This window comes from Mauremys reevesii, linkage group 5 (assembly GCF_016161935.1).
Source record: "Mauremys reevesii isolate NIE-2019 linkage group 5, ASM1616193v1, whole genome shotgun sequence".
NCBI lineage: Eukaryota > Metazoa > Chordata > Testudines > Geoemydidae > Mauremys > Mauremys reevesii.
The window spans coordinates 72,901,274-72,923,303 of record NC_052627.1 but is presented as its reverse complement, the minus strand read 5'-3'; the positions used below and the strand labels follow the sequence as shown (position 1 = coordinate 72,923,303).

General features: G+C 40.4%; 2 long non-coding RNA genes across 2 annotated transcripts in view; one reads left to right on the top strand and one right to left on the bottom strand.

Moving 5' to 3' along the window:
- Positions 1–22,030, bottom strand: part of LOC120405794 — a 64,229-nt gene that overhangs the window by 5,508 nt on the left and 36,691 nt on the right. The window lies entirely within an intron of this gene.
- On the top strand, positions 1,299–20,587 carry LOC120405793. Its single transcript, XR_005598883.1, has 3 exons — positions 1,299–1,358; positions 1,852–1,931; positions 20,392–20,587. It is a non-coding gene; the product is annotated as an uncharacterized LOC120405793 (long non-coding RNA).

Sequence of the window (22,030 nt, the reverse complement as noted above, 5' to 3'; positions counted from 1 at the left end):
CAGCATGCCTGCGGCAGGTCCACCGGAGCCCGGACGGCGGACCTGCCGCAGGCATGACTGCGGGAGCTCAACCGGAGCCGCGGGAAGAGGGGACCCGCCGCAGTCATGCCCGCGGCAGGTCCGCTCGTCCCGGGCTCCGGTGGACCTGCCGCCAGCATGCCAGCGGGAGCTCAACCGGAGCCAAATGCCGCCCCCCCGGGAAAGGGCCGCCCCACGCGCCTGCTTGGCGCGCTGGGGTCTAGAGCCGCCCCTGCCTATGAGCCATCCACTATCCAAGTTTCAACACAGGTTAAGACTGGTGATTTTATAAGTGTGCAGTGTCACTCTAGTCGAGTTGACCCCAGAGTATGAGACACAAGGTAGTATCTTGCTGGACTAACTTCTGTTCTCTTTCCACCTGAGGTTGCGTCAATAAAAGATACTACCTCATCCATATTCTCTCTCACATGTATAAGTATAATGTCCCTAGCACATTGCAAGAAGACTCTCATCTGCTGTGACTTTTCATGAGCCAGATCCTAACTAAGAATTTGCCCTGAGTAAGGATTGATTGAGACTTTCAAGAGTTGGTCCTATATATGAAAAAAAACCTGATGTTATAATGAAAGTTAAAATAAAATATTCAACCAACACAGTATGATTTATTATATTGATGGGCTTTCCTGGTGATACTTGACTGCATGCTTGCAACATTCCAATAGAAGCAGGTGATAGGGCAGAGGTAATTGTAAGTATGTACTAGCTTTCCTTATGACTGCAAGTGTGAGCTAGCAGAAAAGCAATTGGAAAGAGATTATGTGATGGAATGCATCCCTCTGTTCACACCCTGCACAGTATTGTAATGATCTTTGCACAAAATATACCATGTGAGGTTTCATTTGAAAACTAATAACTCACTGGTCAATAATATGATGAAATGTGTGTAGAAACATTATACATAAAGTTATAAACATAAAATGGAATTAGGTCTGAAATGTGTTTACCAAACATGTCTGGGTAACATGTTTCTCAAAGACAAAAAGGTTTCAACCTTATAGGCAATCACCTAACAAGTGATCATTTTTTAGCAAGGATGGGGGTGAGGGGGGACAGAAAAACAGATCTGCATCTTAGCAAAAAGCATGAAACCTCTTTCACCATGAGACCCCGTAACTCCAACCACACAGTAGGAATGAGCTAGGGGTTACCCTCAGGAAAATGCATTTAAAGGGGGACTGGACTATAAAAGTGAGGGGCAAAAACACCTCAACATCTCTCTCCCTCTCTCTCTCTTTCACTTAAGACAAAAGAAGCAACCATATTACTTTGGGAAAGATGCTGACCTGAAATTGGGTCAGTCCTGTTGCTGTGAGCATTTGGTGAGAATTTTATCTTGAACTAAGTCCTATTCATTAAGTTTTAGCACTAGAAAGCATTTTATCTTTCTTTTGTGACTATTTTTTATTTCAATGCCTTATAGTTGTACTCTTTGTAGTTAAAAAACCAGTGTTGTGTTTAAATGGAGTTACCCATACAATTTAGTTAAAGTAGCAAACTGTTGTATACTGATCTTCCTAAAGGGGCAACTTACCTAAAATACTTGAAGTGTCCAGGAGAAGGCTACATAGTGCAGAACACACATCTGGGGGGAAATTTGGGACTGGGAGTGTGTTTCGGTCACCCTGCAAGTGGTAACCAAGGCTGGAGGAAACCAGAGTGTGACTGGAGCAGGCTGTAGCTATACACAGACTCTCAGTGTGACCTACATATTGTTTGTGAGGGTCCCTGGTTGGGAGCTACCACACAAAGCATTGTGAGGCACCACAGGTTTCAAGGCAGGTGTTGACTCAGACCATCACTTTTGTACCCCAGAATGTCAGATTGGAAGGCTGCAAGATGGCTGCAATGGAAGAGGAAGAGTAATAAGTAATCTGTGAGAAGTTCAAATCTAAGTAAGTCCCAATTAGTCAGTATTGCATTATGTTAGTGATTGTTAAATAGTTTAATTCAAGTGAATCTGGACTTTTTAAAATCTTTATTTTTCCAGTTTCTTATTAATCTATTTCTTAAGATCTTAGTTTCAGACTGACGCTAGTTAAATGTAATTTCAGACATTCAAGCCTTAATTACAAGCTATTTCAGAGCGTTGGGGGAAATAAACATCACTGTGCTTCTTGTACGCTGTGCTGCTTTCCATCAAAACACTGTGGGGATTTAGGAAATTGCAACACTAAAGAGACTGATTGTAAACATGCTCCATCTCTGTCAGTGTCTCTGTCCTAGCACTCTGTACACTTGGTGGATCACTTTCACAGGTATATAGCACACTTGTTTGGTTGTGCCATTAACATAAAACTCTAGATTGCCTCAAACACAAATCTCAGGTTAAAAAAGCAAAATATAACATTTGTTTATAGTTACACAAATTCATCTCCTTTGTAAAGTGAGTGTAAATAAATTACACATGAATAATACAATTATTTCAGAGCTTTGAAATGCAGCAGAATACACAAATTTAAGAGATTTACTGCATAGTTATTTTATCTTATTTGAGATGGCAATAAAATATAAATGCTGGACAGAGAAAAATGATTAATTTTATGCAGTATAATTCACCATTCTCATGGGTGATAAATTAATGATCTCTTCTCTTTGTTATATCCAATTTAGATAGCAAGACTTGAATTTAGACTCTAAGCTGTTTAGGCAGATATTGTCTTTCTATATCTTTAGTGAAGTGGCCAGCACATTTTAGATGCTCTAATTTTGTAATTGCCTTTATAATAATTAAACATTTTAAAATGCACTGTGACTGAGGTAGAGTATAGTGATCAAAAGATTGATCACCTGAACCCAGAATTGATCTTATTGTTATCAAATATACTGGGATCCCCCTGGGATCCAAGACTGATTTCAAAAATCTTAAATGGCACTTTTCAGTCCTAAACACTCTCCAGCTTCACTTTCTCTCTTCTACTTCCTTGCAAACTGACATCCACTTAAAATCCACTTGCCATTTCCCCCCAAACCCATTCTCTCCTTTCCACCCATGTTGTCCTATTTGTTTTATCCAAGCCAGCCTCTCTTGTCTAACATGAAAGGGACAAGCTGAAAGGGGAGCAAGGGGAATGGAACACCACTTATCCTCATGCAGGGAGAGGAACCAGTAACCCCTGGACCACTAGGAACCTTTCCTAAGCACTACCCTCCTCGCCAGGGAGAGAGGTGCATTAACCAATTTCATGTACTGCCAGGATCTCTCACGACCACGTCCTGCCCTTGACCCTTTAAGCTGGAAAATACAGTCCATGACATTGAGATTCCCATCCACACCAAGTGAGAGAGAGATGGAAGCTCTTGCACCATCCATAAGTGATTTATGCAAATAGTGATTCCACTTTTTTTTGGCCACAAGAAGTTGGCCAGTGTGAGGTAGATAGTACAACAAATGTTTTAAGTCATGAAAATATGAGAGTTTATTTTCAAAATTATATAGCAACATCCTAATATAAAAACAAAACCACTCAAGCTACAGCACAGATGAATGAGTTTATGGTTATTTCTATTATTGGACCTCACTGATGCCTAGTATTAATTAAACAAAATGTATAGATCTCGTAATAGAAATGGTCTCTCTAGTTGGAAAGGACTTTTTCTCTAAAAATCTTGTGCAAGGAACTTCTCAATATTTGTGACTAAGACTGCCTTGGTTAAACTCTCCATTTAGTATTTTAAAATGAAGTGAACCTCTTCCATTATTGCAAACAACCTAAACATGTATAAACTGGTACAGTTTATTTGAATGGGAAAAAAATCAGTTTTATTTGTTGTATCCCTCTTGGAGATTAAGCATATCCACAGCACCTAACATTTATGCACTAGTACAGCACAGTAAATTAACTCAATCACATTCTGATAACATTGACTTCATGACTCATGACTGCTCTTCCAGCTTTATTTACATGTAGAAATGCTCCTGCTGTTGAACACATGGTGCAAAAGTAAATAAACATATTGTTATTGTCAGTGCATTTCTGAAAGCTACAGCATCAGAGAAAGTCATTTCTTTGTAGAAAGGGGCATATTTACAGGGAGGGTCAAATTTTTACAAATATTTACAGACAGCCATGTTATACTTGGTCAATATTCCACTGAATGGAAATAGACTTATGAATGAGGAAGATTTATAGGGCTTAGCCCATAGTTTGGATTTTCACTGAAATATTTAATCCCATCATTGTTTTATTAAATCGTTAGATTCCAGACTTACTTCTGAAAGGCTGAAAGGCTTTTTGAGACTTCATTTTAGTTGTTTGAAACACATATTTGGGGACAGTGGCTGAGGAGAGTTGTTAAAACTAATGGCAGGTAGTAAATGGGGTGCCTACTGTCTTCAATGTCTGAGTGTAAAATTGTGGCCTCACTGAAGTCAACAGGAGTTTCACCACTGACTTCAATAAGGCCAAGATTTCATCCCAAGAATCCCCACACAGAAGCCTGAGCAGGAGCCCAGTCCTGTGAAGTGTTGAACATTTAACTCTCATGCACATTAAAAGAAGTTGAGGGGACCACATAAGATTGGGTCCTTGATGCTTGGCACTCATTAAATACATTCATGAACCAAACTTTGCAAAATGCCTTGGTCCCAAAAAAGCATTAGGGATAAGTGAATCAGCTGACTTGAAACAGATTTTGATGCTGAATTTTTTCATATCCATTTTACCCAATTAAACTTTACTTAGAGGTAAAAATAGACAGTCTATGATTATGCATTAAAAACTCCTTGAAGAATGATCCTATTTAAATATCCACTGAAGATGAGAGAAGACAAGAAAAGATGCGTGAGCTAGGCCGAGGCCATATCCCACATCCACAGCTCGTCTCTACACAGTAGCAACTTCATTCTATGCAAGACCATGGATCATTACGGATTCAGCTGTGCAATGAGTTCTTTACATTTGAAGATAAATTGTTGTATGTTCCTCCTGAATACCTTACTTGGCTATATTTAATACATAGATTTGGGTCCTATTTTCTTTCAGAATGCTGGAAATTGATTTTGGAAGTTGATTTAGTGTTTCTCACAAGTTACCCTCAAATGAACTGACACTGGGAAAGAGTCTTTTGCACTCAGAATTAGATTGCTGATCTGGCCCAAAGTCTAGATCCAGATCTTGATCAAAATGTACCCAAAAAATCAGGGTTGTTCAAATTGATAACTTTGGTGCAGAATTATTTATATTATCTTAGTCCTTAGAGGCTGTAACTAAGATTCAGGCTCAATCACTCTGGGGTCTGCTCCAAAGAGTATATTATCTCAATTGACAAAAGGAGGGAAAAGAAAGATAGGAACAAAGAAGCAAAGTAACTTGCCTAAAGTCACACAGCAGGTCAGTGGCAAAACCACATATGAAACCCAAGTCACTTCACTGCCAGGCCATTGTCCTATTCTCTGGACCATGATGACTCTTGATACATACCAGCACTACAGTCTTTATTCTTACATACCTGTTGTTTAAGTTTTCTTTGTTGCTTAGTTTTCCATGTGTAAGTCAGCTTTTTACAAAAGCCTCTGACTGCCAGATGCTGGAACTAGATGACAGATCACTTGATTGCCCTGTTCTGTTCATTCCTTTTGAATGTTACACATTGGCCACTGTTGGAAGACAGGATACTGGGCTAGATGGACCATTGGTCTGACCCAGTATGGCTGTTCTCATGTTCTAGAATCTCTGCAGAAATGTATGTACTTAAACTGAGTGAATTACTTTACAGATAAAAGAGATGGTTAAGGTCTAGAGAGGACATCTAGATTATGTCTCTAAAAGGGCAGAATTGTTCCCTGTGATACATGGACACGAACTTTTGTTCAGGAAGCAATTTGGGGTTTTATTTTACAGGAATCATTTTTCCTTTTATAATAAACCTTTAAGTCTTGTAAGTAGCTCATTGGGATTTTGTTACCTCAAGGCACTCAATAACTGACTCCACATCATTTATTATGAAATCTCAAGAGATGTATTAACTGGATCTACAAGACATTCCAAAAATCAATATAATGCATTCATAAATCATAACTAAAGAGCATTAGTGTTATGAGGCCTTCCTGTAGCTTGAAATAAACATGGACTCAATCTCTTCAAGAAATCGACACTTGCATGCAAGACCTGGAAAACATGGTGGGGTGCAGTAGCCTGGTATCAGAGATTATACTCTTTGGCTCAACTGATCATTAATTACAAGAAGTAGCTAAAACAAAGCTTAAACGTTTAACAATCCATTTAAAGTAGAATGATTTCATTTTGGAGCAAATGGGTTTCCAAATAATTATTGTGAACCAGAGGGCTGTAGTGCTGGTATGTGCTATCATGCTGCCTGATCAGTACTAGGGGATATAGTCTGTTAAGCTGCAATACCATCTCTCACAAACCTGTGCTATCCAAAATCTATGTTTTCTCGTCACATCCTGCACACAGCTCTATATGGGCAGACACTTGATCCCACATGGATACAGTTATAGAACTGGAGATTTAGCTCATTTTCCAACCCAATTCCTTTTCTATCTCAAGTCACCCAATTCAATGCAAACTTATACTTCTTTTAAATAGATTAAAGATTTTTTAGAAAAAGAAAACAAATACACATTGGAGTTGTCACAGGATTGCTGGACATAGTAAGTGACATAGGTCCAGATCTCCTGTGCCAGAGCAGGTGCTCCAATTTGGCCAATGAGAGGGTGGGGCCACACCTGGGAGCTATAAAAGATCAGGGAACAACCTAGCGAGGAGATGAAAATGAGGAAATTCCTGATGAGAGTCAGTCGGCAGACTGGGGAAAGTTTCTTGGGAAAACTGCAGAGAGCAGAAAGCAGGTGCTGCCTGAGAAGAGGGAGAACTGGAACTGGAGACTATGTTTGGGACTTTTTTGTATCAGGTTTTATAGTGAAACCAGCCCCGAGAATCATATTTTTTAATCAAGCGTCAAGAGTTCCTGGAGTTATTGGCTTTCTAAGAAGGGAAACTGAGGCAGGGAGTATGTGCAGTGCAACACTAAATCAGCAGGGGGCCCTATAGGGCAGGCACACCCTATGACAGGAGCAAAAAGGAAAAACAAACTGATTTTTTTATCAATAAAACAATTATTAAAACCAGGAAGCAATGTGTACATAATCATACAACTGTGCACATCTCATCTTCCTCTTACAACCTCAGACAAGGGTTGGGAAAGTTTCCAAGTAATTTTTGTAATATTTTAACTATATCAGTTTAGAAACAGATACTTAAAACCATAAAAAACCCTTCTATGGATGTAGTTATATTGGTACAAATGTTCTTATGCCATAGTAGCTTATTCTGGGACCTTTGTGATAACGACATGCACACTAAGGGCTGTATTGCTTTAATTATACTGATTTCTCAACCAATATAGTCAAAGCATTACAGAAATTGGATGTAGACCAGCCAGTCAGGTGGCAGTTAGAATCCTGATTCCTTTTGTAAATCTAGCCCTTACTACCATGATTTAACCCATTCACTCCCATTGCCTCTATGCTTGGGAGTAAGCATCTGTAGGATCATGGCCTTATATTGTAATCTCTTTGGGGCTTTGTAATCCAAAATAATAATAATAAAAGCAAAGTTAACTGGCATGGTAGCATTAAAACTTGTGATTTGGCAAGGGTAATCCCAATCCTGCAACTGGATCCATGTGGCCAAAAGAGCATTAATGCAGTATGGTGTAGAGGAATGATCACAGGATTAGTAATCAAACTCCTGAGTTCTAATCTGAGCTCTGTCCCTGATTTGCTATGTGGCCTTGATCAAATCACTTCACCTGTGCCATCATTTTCCCATTAGTAAAATGGAGGTACTAGTGCCTTCTCACAGAGTGTTGCGGATGTTAATGTTTGTAAAGTGTTTCAAGAGCCTCACATAGCAGGTTCTATAAAATGGCATGGCAAACAAGAAGATAACCTTATAGATGTGTAGGACAGGTTAGTGCTGGTGCCAAAGTGTATTGCTAGAGAAGGTGAAAATGTGGATGTCATATCGGAAAGGCCTGAAGGACAAGAATTGGAAAGGATTGTTCTAGGTGAACGGCTGCTGATGTAGATGTCCCAATCCAAACAGAACGAAATATAAATCCAGGCCAGTAAAGAGGACACGTTACTAACTACAATGAATCTCATAAGGGGTCTTTCAGTAATGTACGCTAATAATTTAGTGCCTAGCTACTAGATAGAATTGCTAAGTGAAATATAAACACATCAGTGTCACACGAGGTATTTCTTATGCATCATGGGGGCCCAGATCATTCCCACCTCTGAAAAAAAATCCAAAGATTCGCCATTGGTGGATACAGAGGAAAGAGGATAGAGGCTTAGATTAATATCTGTGACACTTTCATGGAAGGAAGTGGATGTTGTGCATGCAACCAGTACCATCCCTAGCCTAGCACAGCCCTTACAAGCCATATGTCAGAGGATCCCTTAGTCTAGTCCATTTGATTGAGAAACCTGAGCATAGTGGTCCCTAGACACCCTTCCTTCTCAATCTTTTAGGTTAAAAGGTTTTTCATAACCTATTTGAAGCCTCCAAACAAAGCCTAAAATCAGAGGAGTTGTATTGAAACAGGACACGTTAAGAATATAGGCAAATTGTCAGATTTAAACAAAAGAAGGAGTAGCTATGTAATGCATACTATAACTCTCAAACCTATATACATGTTGTTAAAATACCTACTTGTCTCTGTGTTCCAGCTTGTCCTGTGTCACAGACCCCCTTCAGGTTTGGCTGCCTGTCAGACACAGTTTCCAATCTGAAGATAGGTGTCATCTTCCCCCACCCACCCTCCCACACCCGATTCCCAGTGCTATGACTCTTCTCTCATTACTCTGTTGTGTCTGACTCATCATCAGTCCTCAAGCCCCCAAAACAGTATATTCCAGGTGTCTGTATAGGTGAATGCCTGTTGTATTTGTAACAAAGCCACTCTCCCCATTGGAATCACTGCACTGAACAAGTAGTTTAAAATTTGTTTTCCTGTACACTTTCCACATCTTATTTCTAAAGAAAGCTTTCCTTCACTCCATCCCCAATTTGTGACCACCTATTATGTTAATTGTCCTTGCTTAAAGTATCAACCTGGCACCAGCCCACTGTCTCCCTTAAAGAGACAGGACTCATTTGATCAAGCTAAGAGGGAATTATAAAATTGACTGACAGGTTCAGGAAGACTGTCACAACTGGATTTTATTTCCCCCATCTAGGATTACTGCCTTCCAAAATGTAAACCCATGACCCCTCTAACAAGCAAATGGAGTTGCATGGCTGTGAGGAACATTTATTTTAACACAACCTGACACAACCACCTATTCCCAAGGTTTCTATGACTTTTTATAGACATTTTTACTGTATTATATTCAACTAAGATTTGGGACTATTCTTGGAAATTCCATGCAAAGTGCTGGAAATACTGCTTTTCATTTGTTTCTGTGTAATATTCTTATATTTACTGATAAAACCAGCTTCTGTTTATCTTCAATTATTTTAAAATGTGGTTAAGCCAGTTACTCATGGCAACAGTCTCAAATAACTGACCTACATGCTTTCTTATTACATCTTTCTTGCATAACCTACAATCACCTTACCTATCAGACTCAGACTAATGACAACCAATTATTCTCTCTCCATCTTGGGCATTTCATCATGGTAAGTAGGTGCCTGGAACAAAAGTTTCTGCCAGATTAAAATGTCTTTTCAATGCCCTCAAATCTGGCAGCACTGGAGAAATTAAAGAGCCCTAGAGAAAAATCTTCAAAAAAAATCTCTGAAAATCTGTATCATGTAAGCATTGAAGCATATTATCTTTCAGCTTCTTAACATCTATATAGGCTCAGATACTGATAACTGTTGTACTTCTAATTTACTTCTTACACTAACTAGTCTCATTGAATCCATTTGCTACAAGATTCAGTATCTGAGATTTGAAATACAGTGAAATTCCACTATTTCAGCGAGGCAGCTGTAGTTAAAAGGGTATTCTCCCTCATATGTGAAAGTCCTTTTTCCATTGACTCTAGGACATGTCTCAGGGAAATGCAAAGTTTTAAAGGTAAGGTCTACAACCATGACAATTGCTTACAGCAAGGCACTTTAGAGTGAGATTTGTTCCAGGATGCTACAATTCAGGGCTGGGCAAAGAGATGAAAGAAGTGTCATCAACTATAATGCAAAATATATTGCTAATTCTTGTGTGAGTGAGATAGATTTTTGTGCTTTCTTAAAAAAAACCAACTTCATGCAATTTCAGAGAGGGATGTGAAAACCCAAGAAGTATCTTCTGTGAAAAAGTTGAACTAGAATGGGAGTTTTTGTAGAGGATTAGAAAGTGAAAACTATTTCCCCACTTCTGTTCATGTTCTGCAGAGACTGCATAGCTTAGATTTGTCTGGAAGCGAAAAGGTTATAAGTTTTGTTCTCATTGTTATGAACCGCGGATAATTTTATTTTTGCTTTTACATAACACACTACAAACATTATTTATGCCTTTCTTGTACTGCTTAGTGTTATTAGTTCTAATTTTCTGGTGAGCCTTCCATGCCCTGCACAGATTAACCAATATCTTCTATATAGGAGGATTGCAATTGGTTTTACAGAGCAATGACCAGTCTAGATTTTGACACTAACCATATAGGTCATCAGAAGGTATATAAAATCCTTCAATTGCATTATTAAACCTAGAATACAACTAATTCTGCCTCCTCTTCCCTATTTTCTTATGAGTAAATCTGAAGTAATGAGCTAAAGACAGGACCAATGGCAAGCTTTTCAATTTTAGTATTTGCCCTAGAGCAACATGTAGATCTTTGCACAAGAAGAAACCATGCGTCATCTTGGAGCTAGTCAGGGAAACAAGGAAATATTTGCAGGCAACATAATGTTGTCCAGCATTCTGACATGCAAGCTGCATTGAGTAAACCAGTTCAGCACAAGCTACTCTGAAAACCCACATTGCTGCTGGTCACTTTGAATTACTTTGATGCTGGATAAAGTCTAAATTTAAACAAATACAGTCAATGACTTGCCCTTTGATATGTTCTATAATTTGGTGATGTGATTTACAGTTCCAGTACTATTGAGGAAGCAAAGAATAGCCAAACATTCTGGCCCTTGAGCTTTCGTGACACAATGAATCACTGGTGCCTTCAAAACAATTGTTGGAACAGTATTTACCGTTCTTCTGTAGCATAACAAAGCTTTGTTGAGAGCAGAGTTATTGTTGATCAGAACATTTTATATTCTGTACTACTTTCATTTAAAAACGGGTATACATGTGATTAGGGAAGAGTAATTGAAATAATGGATGAGCTCTGGTATTTGCAGTTAGTTTTTAGCTTACTGACATATGCAAAACATGTACCAGTTGCCTGCAAATTGGGTCTTCTGCAATATAAGGAACATTGGACATCACCAAATTAGATGGACATTGTACTCTTGTCTGATATTCTAACTTACCCCCTCAAATGGTTTTTGATGCAAGTCCTCCATGCTGTGTGATCTCCAGGTTAAATTTTGCTGTGTTGGGGAATGAGGGAGTCCAGAGGGTTTTTTTGTTTTTTTTAAGTAGCCTATGTTGGTCAACTATAGTGCTTAGAAAGGTCCCCATCTTGTAATTGGTCTCACATCCACACATGTCCCTAGTGACTTCAATGGGTCTCTTTATAGGGCTAAAGGATCATGGAGTCAATTAGAGGATCAGTGGTCTAAAGGTCAACTCCTTCTTTTACACGAAGGACAAATAGTGCAGAATCAGAAGCAAAACAAACTTTCCTATACTTGTTTGCCAATATGCCTCTCACTTACCTTGGAGGAATTAAAGGCTTCTCTCTTCTGAGCCACCTACTGCTTAGGAAGGGTAACACTCTACACATGGGAATAATTTTATTTTAAATACATGCATTTTAAAAGCTCTCTGTTCCCACCTCACATTCACTCATCATCCATCATCCACCTTCATTCACCATGTCTAAGTTAGCATTTCACGAGTCCAAATTTAGTTAGCAGGTGAAACATGCATCTGTGCAAGAGTTACTGGACTACATCCCCTTCCCCATTCATCTCTGTTTCTGAAGCTCAATGAGGAAACTTTTTTTAATTAAACACTAATTTTAAAAGAAATTACTTATGTATGTGTGCAGACGACTTTAACCTTCCTCAGGAGTAAAAAGCAACCAATAAGAAGGTAAAAAGGAAGGAAGATGTTAGGTAATAGAGTGGGGAGGGGCAAGAAACTGAGGCAGCTATATTTGTTACAGATTTATGGAGATGAGTTCTAAGGGCCGTAGCCAAAGTTTTACATACTGAAAGTTATTTTAAAATAATTATGCAAATTACACCCTCACTGATCATATGTGGAGTTTCTGCATGGTTCAGTAACTATATAATGGTGGGTCACTAACTACATCACATCCTTGGGTAGGTCTACATTTGCGGTGGGAGGTTTAATTCCCAGCTTATGTAGATTTATCTATGCTAGCTCTGCTCGAGCTAGCATGCTAAAAATAGTAGTGTAGCTAGGGGTAGCATGGGTGATGGCTGGACCCAGACACTGAAACATACCCACCCAGATCCCTGGGCACATACTAGGGCAACTAACCTGAGCTGCTGTCTATGCTATCCCCAGCTACACTAATATTTTTAGCCCATTAGCTCAAGTGAAGTTGGTGCATGTCTAGCTACCTGCACTGGAAAGCATGTTTCCACACATAAGAGGCCAAGGCAATTTCACTGCAGCAAACTCAAATCTTGTACTTGAATCTCCTAGTAATGCTATAGTATATTTTTCTTTCTCAGTCCCTAAAAGCAATCGGAGATACCCACATCCACAAACTGAGATGTGTGTTTACAAAACACAAAACCCAAATGACAAATTCATATATTCCATGAACCTCTATAGCAGTGACATCTGTGAGATTAGCTTCGGGAGTGCTTCCAGCACCCATCATGCTTAGACTGCCTGTGGGACTCTCTCTCTCTCTCTGACATTCTAGTAATGTCACCCCTCTATATACTATATGCTTCAGTGTTTCTTTCTGATTTAAGAGCAGACTGTAGCTTTTCTGTCACATAAAATGCACAATAAAAACCATCACCAGTCATTCCATGCCTCTGCAAAGAATGTATATAATAAATCAGGCAAATAAATAAAACTTCAATTGACTTAAAATGAAAACAAATTGCTTATTTGTTAAAAAATAAACTAGCCAAAAAATCCAGTGTTTAATTGTAATAAACAGTCATGTAAAAAGTACAGAAACAGTATGAAGCATGGGAGCATCTAACTTAGTATTTTATATTTGGCATTTTAATCTTGCTATAAAAAGATTGTGACCAATATCTGCTGGGATAGGATGGAAAGGTTCATGGAACAGGAAACACATTGCAGCTACACACCTTGCTGAAAAACATTTTTATTTGTTTTGATAGGAAGTACAAATCTTAACCTTGTAGGGTGTATATAGGATACACAAGTCCTTCCAAGCACTTAGGAGCAATTTGTACACCTTAGTGCAGGTGTAGCCAGAAGTTGAAAATTTTTATATCTAGGAAAGCTGCATGAACTTTTTATATCTAGGAAAGGTTTATATCATGAACCTGCATCCTAATACTGGGGTGTTGGAGGAATGTAGGTGAGTAGAGCTGGAGAGCCATTTTGTTGCAGACATGTTATAGTAAATTAAAAAATATCAATTATTTTGTAATAAAGCCTGATGATGAGGTGCCTGCAAGTTACTCCATTTTGTTTTATTGTTTTTTTAAAGGGAAAGCTTTTATTTCTTTTGGGTGGGAGATAATTGTCAAGCTCCTTCTATAAAAAGAAAAATAAAGCTGGTTGGTAATTTTCTGATTTTCCAAAAGTGGAAATATGGACAAATTGCTAAGGAGGAGTACAAAATAATAGTACAAGTATGTAGGGACAAAAATCAGAAAGACTAAGGCACAAAATGAGTTACAGTTAGTATGATACATAAAAGGCAATAAGAGGTTCTATAAATAGACTGTCAAGTATCAGAGGGGTAGCCGTGTTAGTCTGGTTCTGTAGAAGCAGCAAAGAATCCTGTGGCACCTTATAGACTAACAGACGTTTTGCAGCATGAGCTTTCGTGGGTGAATACCCACTTCTTCGGATGCAAGAAATTTCCACTGCTTGCATCCGAAGAAGTGGGTATTCACCCACGAAAGCTCATGCTGCAAAACGTCTGTTAGTCTATAAGGTGCCACAGGATTCTTTGCTGCTTCTATAAATAGACTAGGAGCAAACAAAAGATGAAAAAAGCATAGGTCCTCTACTTAGCAGGAAAAGAGATTTAATAATGGATGACATCAAGAAGGCTAAGGTGTTGAATGCCTGGTTTGCATCAGTCTTAACTAAAAAGATAAACTGTGACCAGATACTTAACACATTTAATAATAAACAATAAGGGGTGTGGCAAAGTACCTTCTTCTCCTCAGCAGGCTGAGTCCTTTTTAGCCTTGGAGACACAGGCTTGGGCAAAGCAAACCCTTCTTGGTAGCACAGGGTCTAGCTAATCCTTCCCTCAGTCAGTCCCTTGTGCTTGTTTTCTCCCCTTCTGGGGACAGAGTGCAGCCTTCCTTGCTGGAAGACTTCAGAGCCTTGCTGCACCTACTCACTGGCAGCTTCCCTACTTCTCTCACTCTCCCCCCTACTTCCACCCCAGGGAGGGTTTAAAAAGGTCTCCAGCGGTTGGAGCCAGCTGAACCTAATTAGTTCCCTGGTAACCCCTTTTCCAGCTGAACCTTATTTCCCCCTGGTTATCTCTCCTCAGTGGATTGGGAGAGGCCTTTTAAACCCCTGGGACTAATTACTACCCCTCCCTTTGTAGCCATTTGTCCTGGGTTTGCCATAGGGGGAAGGAGTGCAAGTCAAAATAGGGAAAGACCAGGTTAAAGATTATTTAGTTAAATTGGCAGTGAAGTGCACCATAGGGTACTTAACTAACTAGCTGAAACAATCTTAGGACCATTAGCAACTACCTTTGAACTACTCAAAGGATGGATGAGATCCCACAGGATTAGAAAAGGGCAAGCACACTAGCTATCTTTAAAAAGGGGAACAAAGATGCCCAAAGAATTATAAACTAGTCAGCCTAACATTGATACCTGGAACAATAGTGGAACAAATTATTAAACAATCCATTTGCAAGCACATAAAGGTTAAGTAATAGCCATTGTGAATTTGTCAAGAACAAATCATGCCAAACTTACCTAATTTCCTTTTGTCAGGGTTACTGGCCTAGTGGAGGAGGTGGCGGGGAAGGGGAGCTGTAGACATGCTCTATATTGCTATATGCTAGATGTATTGATTTTAGTAAGGCTTTTGACACAGTATCACATGACATCAGCAATTTCAGGAAATGCAGTCTAGATGAAATTATTGTAAAATAGGTGCACAACTGGTTGAAAGACTGTACTCAAGGAGTGGTTATCAATGGTTTGGTGTCAAACTGGGGTCACGTATCTAATGGGGTCCTGCAGGGGGTCTATCCTGGGTTCACTACCATTCAATATTTAAATTAGTGACTTGGATAATGGGGTGGAGAGTATGTTCATAAAATCTGCAGATGACACCAATCTGAGAAGGGTGCTAGCATGTTGGAGGACAGGATTAATTCAGAACAACCTTGACAAACTGGAGTACGGGTCTGAAATCAAGATAAAATTCAATAAAGACAAAAAGCATTGCTGAAAAGACTGGGTTTTAGACAGGGGCGGCTCTAGAAATTAGGCTGCCCCAGGCAGCGCGGTGTGCTGCGCCGCCCCAGCGGCGGGTCCCCTTCCCCGGCTGAGTTCCCTCCTCCGGCAGGCAGCCAGGGGAGGGGGGACGGACGAGCGCGACGCATGCACTGAGGAGCTCGAGCCGAAGCGGGGACAACAACAACCTCCGCGGCACGGCGGACGGCGGCGGCGGTCGGGGCGGCGGGGCTCTTGCCTCAGGTCGGCTGCTGCGGGAGGTCCGGCCCCAGCCGAGCAGCCTCCCCTCCCCTCCCGCGCGGGCGGCGCGGTCCGTCCGTCGCCGCCCGCTCGGCCCCGGGCCGCAGGCATGGCGGGGCAGGTCACCAGCCCCCCCTGCCCCCCCCCCCCCCTAAGCAGCCGCTTGCTTGCTTGCTGGGTTTTAGAACCTGCAGAGCTAGAACCTGCAACCATGGGGTTTTGGGCCACTGACTCCCCCTCATCACCACAGGAGGACCCTGCAAGACTAGGCTAGGCAGGAAGTACCACCCAGTAGGACCTGAATGGCAAATACCAGTACTTAAACCAGGAAGCCATACAGGGGAGCTGTCCAAGCAACACCACAGATTGCCTGCCTGTCTCTGTTCTAGACCCTGGTTGCGATATACAGTAGACTATGGCTTCCGACCCTGGTTTGTCCTCAGCTTCGCTATTCAATTTCTTTTTGTAACCTGGTGCACAACCCTGACCCTGCTGGACTCCTGATGCCTGACTCAGTTAATCTTCTGGCCTATCTTGAATCGGACCTCCCAGAACCTGACTCCCAACTCTTGCTCTGACCATCCTCATCCCAGTCATGATGCTGGGCATTATAGGGAATCACAAATTGAATACTAGTTAATGATTCAGTTGCTAAAAAGACTAATATTCTTATGTGTATTAGCAGAGTGTTGCATGCAAGATACAGGAGACAATTGTCCTACTCTGCTCCCTACTGATGAGGCCTCAGCTGGAGTACAGTCTCCAATACTGGGAGCCATACTTTAGGAATGGGGTAAACTGTACAGCATCCAAAGGAGAGCAACAAAAAATGGTAAAAGGTTTAGAAAGCTTGATCTTTTTGGAAAGGTTGAAAACTGGGCATAATAATTGCACGTCAATCTGAACTGAAAAATCAGTCATTTCAGCCAACAGACCAAAAAAATCAATTATGCTGCCAATATACTACAGATAAAGTATTGTTTTGGATGTGGAGCTTTTTTATTTATTTATTTTTGCAATTAAGCAAACATGATACCCTGAAGGAATCAGAGCAACAGAACAAGCTCTCTAGGAGAGAGAAAACAGATTAAAGACAGATGAGAAGAAACTAAAATAAGGAATAAAGGAATGCACAGTTGTTTTTCTAACATTTATTTTTCATGTTGAGGATTCAATCTTCAAACTGATATCCCTAGTTACACAGTCACTTTGATCTTTAGAAAGAGTGTTCCTCAAATTCCTGTTGTCTAGCATGCTTGAATACTAGCTTTTTGAAGACAGTGATTTCTGCCATGGCTTTGTCACTCTTTCACTTGTGGACCACACTGATCTTCCACAGCAGCATATTTAAGTGTTAAGCAGTAATCAGAACTGTGAACAATTCCTTCCTGCATGACACTAGAATTCTCTGAGGACTATCTAGAATGTAAGAGTTTGCTTTAAAGGGCATTGCCTATTGTGTTATTCCTCCAATTACTTGGAATTCTTGATCTCAGAGTAAATGTACCTTTGGCATAATCAGACCACATGGATCAGGAATCCCCCCTTCTGTTTCACTGCAGGAACAGGGTGTTGACACACAGTTTTGGCCTAGGGCTTGCTGCTGCTTACTCCATGTGCTGGATCAGTTATATAGATACTAACTAAAAAGCAGATCAGCAACCAATCCTTGAACTACTCCACCCCAGATCTCCAACTCTTGTGCTTTGTCCCCCACACCATTTCCCCCCACATTGTTACCCCCACTCCATGACCCTATCTAAAATCAAACTGAGTTCCTTAGAGCAGGTTTTCATATCTATATGTTCACAAGTTATGAATAGTGTGTGATAAGAATAGTATACACAAGACATACAGGGAAACATGATGCTCAAAATTATATTCACTCATAGTAACCACTGTCTCTAACCCCCCACTCCGCCTCTAGGTCAAGAACTCACCAAATCTAAGCACAGCTGCAATGTAGCTTGCCTAGGGTTTTTTTATTATATGCTTATCTTAATGGAAGTCATATAGTGTCTGAGTGCCTCACAATCTAAAGCATTTACTTATCCACACAATACCTCTGTGAGATAGGGAAGTACTACTATCCCCATTTTTACAGAAGGGAAATGTAGGTACAGAGTCGATGGCTACTGTCTACACTGCAGCTGGGAGCATGCGTCCCAGCTTGGGTAGATAGGCATGCGCTTAAACTAGTGCATTAAAAATAGCAGTAAAACCAGGAGTAGCTTGGGCAAGCCACCTGAGTACAAATCCAACTGGTCCCCCTTGCTATGTATGTAGGTGGCTAGCCTGAGCCACTGCTCATGATACCCTGGACTATACTACTATTTTTAGTGAGCCAGCTTGAGCAGAGCTAGCGCATATCTGTCTTTTAGAGTGAGAAGCACACTCCCAGCTGCTGTGTAGACAAAACCAAGTGTATGTTTACACAGCCCATGGCAGTAAAACTCCCAGCCCAACAGGCTTGGGCTAGGGAGCTTGTGACAAGCTCTAAAAAAATAGCTGTGTTGACAATGCTCTGAAGCCTAGGTAGGGAAGTGTGCTTCAGAGCCTGAGCAGCAACTTGAAAACACTGTCTACACAGCTATTTTTACACTGCTAGCATGAGCCTTGCTAGACCAAGTCTGACAACCCAGGCTGGGAGGCTCATTGCCGGAGGTTGTATAGATATAGTTTAAGAGACTTGCCCAAGGTCACCCAGGAAGTCTGTGCCAGAGTAAGGAATTGAATTCAGGTCCCTCAAGTTTCAGGTTAGTGCCTTAGTCAATGGATCATCCTTCCTCTGCAGAGAGCCTTCTACCTAGAGATAAGTAGCGTTTCAATTTTTGTTTTGCATTTTTTTAATGTTTTCAGTTGAGGGAAATACAAATATGGATGTCAAATATGGGACAACTCATCACATTCAAGGTATATTTGATATCAACACATAAATTGCTATTTATTATTATATGCACTCACTAACCCCAAAGTGGATGTACAATTCCTGACTTCTGTGATCAAGTACTCTCTGTATACAAATTTGAGTACTTTTGCATCAAAAATTGATGACACTAGTTAATTATTTTAAATATGGCCCTTTGTTTTAATCAAAGCTCACTGTGTAATACTATAATCACAGCTCAAACTGTGGGGACTGCACTTTATGCAAAAAACACATATTTCAGAACAAGGGGCAGTGCAAGTAATGAACTGAGTCATTATGGTGAATGAGTTACCTCTCACTTCAGCAAGAGGTCACCGGAGGTTAAGGTTATTTGCAAAGCTCTGTGAAGAGCTTTATCTTGAGACTGCCAGTGACTAAAAAAGCCAAACATGCTGTGCTTTAAAAAAAAAAAAAAAAAAAAAAAAAGCATTCTAAAAGGACTGCATTTTTTCTCCATATGAGCTCAGTTCTGGTGTGATGTTGTTTTTAAAAGTTGAGACTGAAGACTAGGGCAACTAGCAGGAATGTACAAAGCCGACAGTCACTTTTAAAGGGGACATAAACAAGACAGCACAAGTGTTGCTGAGAGAGGGGAACACCTTTCCCCTCCCCACTTTCTCTCCAAAGCTGGACCATGCCAAGGGACATAGATTCACAAAATGTTCTGTGCTTGCTGAAATCCCCTGGCATATAGTGAGGGGAGGGGAGTGGAATCTTCCACACAAGCCACTATTGTGGCTGTATCTCTTTGGTTGTGTTACCACTTTCCCCAAGCCCACTTGACTTGAGAATTGATGGATACATAAGCATAGTCATTGCCACTATTATTAGAAGTCCTGTACTGTTAGGAAACAGGCTCACATAAAGGAAAGAAAGGCTGAGAGCTATTGTAACAATCTTACCCTTGTCTTTACATAGACCTATTCCTACTAAGTAATGGTATAAATGTCCATTTCCATATTAAAATGCATTTTTATATATTTCATGCTAGCCTCTCAATTAAAATATTCCATTCATTTCAATTATAATGTTATCCTGCAGAATGAGCTTTAAAGTGTTAAAAAAAATTTAAAAAAAATAAAATAAAGCATTAAAAACCAGATCAAGGGCACAGGAAGTATTTTCACTTTCAGTGTGAGAGACTACAAAGGTATTTGTCTGGCCATGAAATGGGATCTCTTTGAAATTCATTAAATGAGACACTATCAGAACAATCCTGAAGCCCTGACTCAGGCAAAATTCCCACTGACCTCAATGAAAGCCCTGCCTCAATGAGAATGGGTATTTCAGAACTGGAAGCTAGTTGCTTTTTATGTCATTACCATCTTTACAAGCAAAATGTACTTCATTAATCATGGTGATGTTCTGGTCCAAAGAGAAGCCCACCTTCCCTCAACCCCCACCAAAACACAAGATTTTGTTTGAAATGCAATGGAATTCACCACATCCTTTATTTATTTTAATTTTCAGTCATCATCAGGACCATTCAGAAGGCAATGCATATTTCTTTTATGAGGGTTGGCTTCACTCTCAGCCATGTGACTTATGAAAACAACAGATCCCACTATGGAGATTGCTGCAGGGTAGAAAGCAGGAGAATACCAATCCAGGTGAATGAAGGCAAGAAAAATAGGAAACGAGTAAAATCTGTGTTCTCTGACACCTAGTTAGATTTTAAAGTTTAAAGACAAAAATGAATCTAAAGAGCTGTAGAAAAATATTCAAACTTTTAATAGATACTTAAGATTTGCCTTTTAAAAGTTAAGCAAAACAGAATCTGCTCCAATTACAATTCATATTTAAGAAAAAAAATTATTCAGACAATAGCCTATCAAAGAAAGTCCCATGCAAGCCAATTACAAAACAGAGCCTCATCACTGGAAGTCTGCCAGCTCCAATTTATAAATGGTACAAACTACATTTTTCTGTCTTTGAAATTCATTAAACTCTTTGGACCAAACTCAGGTGTTAGGTGAGAGTGGCATGTTTCTATTGGAGTTCAGAGCAAGTGTTACATGTTCATGGGGGCAGAATTTGGCTGTCTTAATGGAAGTCATATAGTGTCTGAGTGCTACTACTTTAGCCCAGAAAATCCTTCATTTCAAAGAAAAACCCAATAGAGAAAGTGAGAGAACAGTAAGAACCTGGAGCTGCAATTGGATCCATACATGGGGGACATCCACCCACACAAAACCCAATTGAATTCATTGACTCTCAGAGAGTGCATCATTCTGACTGCAGGAACTTCAGGATCAGAGACTACATATTGATCAGTTCTGCCCCTTAGATACTTCTTGAAAAGTATAATGAGCGTTTCACTGCAAATTCAGAACTGAATAACTACAAAATGCATATGCTATATTTATATTCATTTAACCATGCAGCCTCATTACCTAGTATTCCATTTTCGTAAGATATGACTTTATGGCATTTAAGTGGAGCAGACCATCAGATAAAAACAGTAATATTAAAGGCAGATCTTATTTGCAGGTAGGTATTTAGTCCATGGAATTTGGAACAGGCATCAATGCTAACATACATCTCAATGCAGGATCAGGGCCTTAATGGAAAAAAGCTTGAACATGTGCATCTAAACTGAGTATTTTTTTCTTGTATGTTGAATGTTTTTATATGCTGTACATTCTTAGCACTGAGTGTGGTATGTGTTCAGACAGAAAAGGTACTGTATTTATGTCCCAAGAGCTGGCTTTTGATTCAATAAAGCAATATGACTTTTTTCAAAAAAATCAGCATTGCAAATACTGCATACAAATATGGATACAGCAGTATTTTCAGGGGAGCCTGAAAAGCAAAGTGTTTCATGGGCTCTCATACAGTCAAACCCAGTAATTCTTTTAAAACCCCTCAGTCAGGGGCGGCTCTAGGAATTTGGTTGCCCCAAGCACGCCGGCACGCCGCGGGGGGTGCGCTGCCGGTCGCCGGTCCCGTGGCTCCGGGGGACCTCTTGCAGATGTGCCTGCGGAGGGTGCGCTGGTCCCGTGGCTCCGGTGGAGCATCCGCAGGCACGCCTGCGGGAGGTCCACCGGAGCCGCGGGACCAGCGCACCCTCCGCAGTCATGCCGCCCCAAGCGCGCACTTGGCGCGCTGG